Below are 6,776 nucleotides of genomic sequence, written 5' to 3'. Positions count from 1 at the left end.
CTGCTCCAATATCCCCCCTTATCTTCCACAAAAGAGAGAGCACTATGTTTTTGTGTCTATTACAGATCGTGTCACGGAGGAAGAGTGATTGGTCCTGACTGGATATATGTGCGAGGAGGATGTAATACCGTAACCCTACTGTGCGGAAAAATGAGACGGCAGGCGAACGGTGGGCCGCGAGTGATCAAAGCCACACCGCATGTCAGTGTGTCATACAGATGGAGGCCTGAATCTCCCACTGATGCCAGAATTTACCCATTACAAACAACAGCAGGCTGAGTCAGGCCCTTTCACTGCACATCCTGCTGTTTTTTTTTTTTTTTTTTTTTTTTAAAGCCCTCCATGTTTGCCAGTTATCAAAGTTGGGGAAATTAAAAGTGACCAGCCACCCCAGAGACAGTGGAGGACACAAATGGATGCCATGAGGATTAAAGCAGCAGCCAACTGGTAAATTAAACCATGCATAGACGCAGTTCTTATGAGCACGTATGGCTGTAATTCATAACAATATTGTTGGCGATTACGAACAACATGCCGTTGAAATTAGAGCAAAATGCTTTGGAATCAAGCTGAGGACCTCAGCCTGGCGCCTTACAGCACAACAGGAAGAGGAGGGTGGCTGGGAAACAGACTTATTTGCTTTCTGATGGAGAGTTAGATGAGAAGATCGATTCCACTTTTGTAGTCTAACTGAACAGATAAGCCGACCATTGTCTGAAAAGTTGTTTGCAATCTCCGCCCCGTCCACTGTCTGCGTGTTACCGTTTTCAAAATCCGTGTCACTACAGGAAACAACAGCTACATCCGCACTAGCAACCTACATGTTGAAAAGTTTTGACTAATATTTAGATCATGCAATTGCAGGCATTGGCCTCATGTCATGTCTGTTGCAACCCTTTCCTGTCACTAAATTCTGTTGTCATTTTATCACCTTTTCAGTGTTCCACTTCCTGTTTATTTTAATTACTCACTCTTCCTCTAGTTTCAGATGTCTTGACTTCCTGTCCATGTGTGCTCCCCACCTGTGTAACTACCTGCCCCACCCTGATTGTGTTCACCTGTGTTCAATTGCCTTACAGCCCTCGTGTATGAAGTCTGTGTTTAACCTCCCACTGGCACTTTGTTGTCGTGCCTGGTGCTTCTGGTTTTGCTGTTTATCTCCCAAGTGTTCCTAGTTACTTTGTAGAAGTCTTCCTGTTTTTTGTTTTTTTTTATTCTGCCTTGCCCCACCCTTGTACCTCAGTAAAAGACTTTGCTTTTACTCTTTGAGTCTGTGAGCTCTGCATCTGAGTCCTGTCAATTCTTGCCACCATGTTACAATGCCATGGTTTTGGTAGTATCCACTTGGTTGCTATAATGAAGGACCAGGTGAAAACCTAGCAGTCAAGGTGGATAGCTGCAGCACACGCCTGTTGAGATCTAGATGAACATAGCAGCTAGTCTAGTCTTTAAATAAAGACAACAAAATGGAGACAGCAGCAGCAGCTCTAAAGCTCATAATTAACGTATCTTGTTAGTCAAATTCACGTAAAATCTAAAATAAAGTCATCTTCACACTGTTGTTCTTTCTTTTCATATAAAAGATGTAGTTAAAAAATGTTGAGTAGCAGTGTCACAGCATTATAAATTAGACAGGCTCCCTCATCAAAATGTACTTCAAGTAAAAGTACTCATAATAAACAGAACGATAATCAGCCAGTGTTATTTTTATTAGTAACATTAGCATAGACTATATATAAAATGGGTATAACTTCCAGGTCTGAAAAGTGAAGCCGATGCCTTAAAGTGCAGCACCACACACGGCCACTAGGGGCTGGCTCCAAAAAAAACATCTGGATCCACAGACTCGCATTCAGCAACTCTCATGAACTTACAAAGTCAATCAATATGTCAATATGGTGTTATTTTCTGAGTTCACTCTGTCGTATTAGTTTTCTGGGGGTGCATCTGAAAATGATTCGATAATGAATTAGATTTAGGCCTTAAAGCGAGCTACGTTTGGGGGCGTGCCTGGTTTGATTGACAGGCCTGGCTACACTCAGGCTTCCACTGTACATGGGCACACGTAGTGTCCTCGGGTTCTCGGTCAGATCCACCACTCTCTCTTCCCCAGTTTTTCCAAATATGGTTACTTCTGGCTCAAAAAAAAAAAACAAGATGGCATCGCCAAAAACTGCTAAACTCAATGCTTCAAAACAGCAGTTTATATACCAATGGGTGATGTCATGGTTGGTTGCCGCTTGAGTGTTATATATTATTGGATTATCATTATGCCTTTATGTGCAAGCATACGTCCTTAACAAGAAGCTTATTTTAAAGGAATAATTCAAAAATTTGGGAAATACACTTATTTACTTTATTATCAAGCGATGATTGGATCGTATTTGTCAGTCCAACATGAAGCCATGGAGGGAACTACCTCAATTGGTTGTTTTTGATGCAACTCAGCATCAGCTCTGACGCTAATAAAAAGAACATGGGATGATTTCACTGGACACAGCCGGCGTAGCTGAAGTACAGGACCGGCGTGACTATACATTCCCCTGTTGACACCATATGTGGGTAATCAAACTTAAGGAAGTGCTCTAACACCATCAAAGCTGCAGTGAGGAGCAATATGTGTCCCATTGTTCCCAGTTGGAATGAGGTTTGGCACGTTGCCTTGGACCTTCTCTGACCCCATAGTAAACTAGTGTTTACCATTCCTGGATGGTATTATGTCAGTGTAGACGCAGATGACAGGTCTCACAAAGCCTATGGAATAAAAGAACATGTTATAGCTTGTTTGTATTCACAAACCCATGTAAAGCTCTGTCTGCACAACCCCGAGCCTCCCCTAATTCCACATTCTCCCAGTCCCTGCTGCATCCCTCTGAGGGTATAAAATATCCTTCTGTGGTTGCCATTAACATTCACCCAGGAAGCTCAATCAGTAGCCAATTCAGTTTTTTCCTCCTTTTTGTAATTAGGCCCCAGGCCTTGTGTGGGGTGAGCCTGTGCATTCTGGCTGAGAAGACGCTCTGAGAGGGGATTTGCGGTTTGGGAAGCCTGGCCTGGAAAGAACAACTGTCTGCCGGAGCCAGCGACTTGCCCCTCTCTGATTTGACACATGCCCTGCACTGTGACAGAGCCTGCAGACTGGATGCAGCCTCGACATGTGCACGGCCTAGCCCTCTGCCAGAGAGCCTGGAGCTGAGAAGCTGGAGCAACAAGCAGGGGACAAGAGAGGCCTGTGGAGGCCGCAGAATCTCCTCTGGAAAAAGATGGCAGCAGTCTGGAGCCTCCTGGTCAAGAGGCTTTTGCAGTACAAGCACCGCCTGAGGCCATTAGTTTTAAGTCCACGGGCAAAAGTTCTTCATATGGTTGAAATTACCACATCGCCTCACTCACGTGCGCACAAACTCAACTTGACACAAAGGCATGTCTGCACATTGTCTGCACAATCATAATCACACTTTCATAACCACACATTCTCTCCTACTCTCTCACTCACTCCCGTGCTTTTTTCAGGGATGTTCTCTTGCCGTGAGAGGAAATTATTTCCCAGCATCGGTGCCCTTGGAGAAAAAATGAAGTTTGCATTCATGCTGGTGCAACTGTGTGGAGAAAAAATAACACAGAATCAACAATAGGACATTGTGCAATACGCAGAAAATAAATATTACTTTGCCAGCTGACCTTACTGCTTCATATGCAATGCTTGCATTATAATATGTATAAATTCCCCCCTTTAACCATCCCACCTCTTTATCAGTATGTAGTGAAGCAATGCGTTGACTATGCTGCGTATGGATGAATGAATGAGATGCGATCAGCTCTTTGTGCTGTATCCAAAGCAAAAAAACCTAAAAGCCTGCTTTGATGAATCCATGTGTGCCAAACATATTTTCCACGAAATGAATTTCGTCACAAAAACAAGCGTTAATTTGACACGATAATCCGAGCAAATCCATGCAAATACCCCGCAGTTAATGATTGTGCATTCGTTGTGGTGTACATGTGTTAATATTCAAGGCTAATTGAAACGGATCAAAAGATTGGAAACGCTCAGAGTTTCCGATTATTGCGAATTTGTTAAGTGAGTCCCGGATGGTGCGTTGGATGGTGAGTGTGGTTATCTCCCTCTACATGTCAGGTGTTATTTAATGGATCCATCCTCACCGGTCCAACTCTGCTTCTCCCGCATCCCCGTTCTCAGAAAAAAGGGAGTGGGTCGGGCCGTCCCTGCTCGATGCCAAAACACTATTTCATCACCAGGCCTGGTTGTGTGACTGCACAGGGCAGGATTTAGCGCTGCATGCCTCATCCATCTTTAGCGCTCTCAGCCTCTCCCACTAAAACAGACAGAGATGGATGAGTTCGCCGGAGCCCTCTTTCCATTCACTCCCTCACCTTGGGGCCTGAGCATCACGGAGGAGTTTGCTCCACCCTCCGTCTCGCAGCCCCTCCGCTTTCTTGTTCCTTCACTGTTTGTCTGACTCTCACCTTCACTACATAAACACTATTATTGTGTCATTTCAAGATGGAGTGATAAAACAAAAACGATGTCTGATCACACAAGTGGTTTAGTTTCAGAAATAACCTCTGTTCATACTAACATGGCTGAAAACGTACATCATTTGACTGCACCGTCTTATGTTTGCACGGTCAATTGTCCAGGAGGTTCCCTGGTGGAGGGTTTGACTATGAGGTGCTAGTAAATAGTAGAAACAATAGCAGATTTGCCATCAATGTAGTTCTTGTTATGCAAAAGGGTGAGGTCATCAAATATACTTTTCTCATACATACGTTGATAAATGCTGTACTGATGTATTTCTTATGCAGTTCTAACTTAATTGCTATTTAACCAGATAATGTGTCTGTTGAATTTGCTAAATAGCATTAAACACAAAGTGCAGTCAAGGTTTTTGGGAATGTCATTAGTTTCCGTTCAACCAAAGTATGGGACAGTTTGGAATAACGTCTTTACCCAATTTCATCCGAGTGGTAAAGTCAAGCTGCAACACCAAAAAAGTCAACCTCATAATGGTATTATCACTCAAGAGATCACCAACATCATTTAGCTTTCAACGTCTGGGAACTGTGAAGGTATGTACAAAGGTTTATGCCAGTCCATTGAGTAAATGCTGAGACATTTCACTGCTGCTGGTGCTACAGAAAAGGCCAGGGATCATCAACATTTTATCCTCTGGGGACCATGAAAATCTTGGGGGGAAAAAAGATTCAGTGGAAACCCACCAAACACTTGTTACTTGTAACAAAAAAATACTAAAACGTTAACCTGGTTGTGGTAAAAAAGAAAATGTTGGGGCATCTTCTATAAACTGTCAATGTCTGAATCCGATTTAATAGCAATCCAGTCAAGAGTTAATGAACTATGTTGACCAAAGCGGTGGATCAACTAGTGTATCTGACCAACATTGCCATCTGCAGAGTCACGCAGTTAGTTTCATAGATTTGTATTTTAACCTTTCAGGACCAGTGCAACAACAAGCTTTTTGCGTCTTGCTCCAGCACTTGGTGCACATCACAAGTCTGTGACGAAAAAGTGAACATGTGTCCTTTCATTGTCTTAAAATAAAAAGATGAATCACATTACTGGAGAGGTATTTTAATTTGTCAGTCAGGGCGAGCCTTGGACGTTTGTAAATCACCGTCATCACCCCTGCCTTTGATGAATAGGCTGATCAGGCGCGGCTCTATCCCGGTGTAAGCTCATCATCCCGGGGCTCACCCTGTTCAGCTAACCTGGCCACTGCTGGGCCGCCAAGGACAAGCAAACCCTCTCCAGGGGCTAATCTCCCGGGGAATCCAGGATTACGGGTGGCACTAATAGTCAATCCCCGACACACACCGATCTGAACCAGCGACTTATTGGGGTTAGAAGGTTCTCTCCTCGCCTTCCTGTCTTTTGGTCTGGCGCTGATGTCCAGGTATGGACCGAATCATACGTTCCTGGGCTCTGTACTGTTGGGACAAAGGTTGAAAAGGCTGTCAGGATCGGGATGTGTTATAAACAGTGAGGTGAGAAGTGATGATAAGTTTTAGTCTGAGGGGCCAGGATGCTATTATTCTTGACTGTACGAAGGTATTTTTGGAAAGCATAGCTGGACGCAAGGAAGAGATTTATCAGATTCATGACTGATAAATGGTCCAGAACCTTTTTTTTTTCCCCTCCTCAGCAAATCAGAGTTGCAGACAGGCTAGAAATAACATTACATGCAGGTTAAGCTCAGTGCACGACAGCTGCAGCCGACTTCCAGGTGCATCCTGTCACTCACTGCTGCATAGAGTTCTTCTTCCAGACTACAGATGGCACTATTGCCTCAGTATGGCTGACACTGGATACCAATAAGTCATAATGATGATAATTACTCCCATCAAAGTGATTGACAACCTTTATTCCTCGCTTACAAGTTCATAAATGACCTTTGCGAGTGCAGCAATATGTACATGGGAGCTACAACAAAAAAAAAGGGTCACTCTGCTTCGAGTCGAACAGCTTCCACCCTGTAACTCTTCAAAAAGGGCTTTGTTTAGCCTCAGCCCTTCTCCTGTAAAAATAACTCGAGTCAGTTTATGCTCAAATGTCCCCTGGCTTTCATTGGTTCCGCCAGATTGGTGAGGCAAATCAAATGCAGACACATTCATGCACTGACCACGGCCAGAGAGTATTAAAACCTCGAGAAAATGGCTTTCCACACTCCCAGCTCTGGACTAGTGACCTCTCTCAATTTAAAAGCCGTCCAAAAAAGACCATAAACTCAACGCTCAAG

The sequence above is a fragment of the Embiotoca jacksoni genome, unplaced genomic scaffold (assembly GCF_022577435.1).
Source record: "Embiotoca jacksoni isolate LCO1_2020_lvr unplaced genomic scaffold, fEmbJac1.0.p SCAF_11, whole genome shotgun sequence".
Lineage (NCBI taxonomy): Eukaryota > Metazoa > Chordata > Actinopteri > Embiotocidae > Embiotoca > Embiotoca jacksoni.
The sequence above is the reverse complement of the archived record's forward strand: the minus strand, read 5'-3'. Positions refer to the sequence as shown.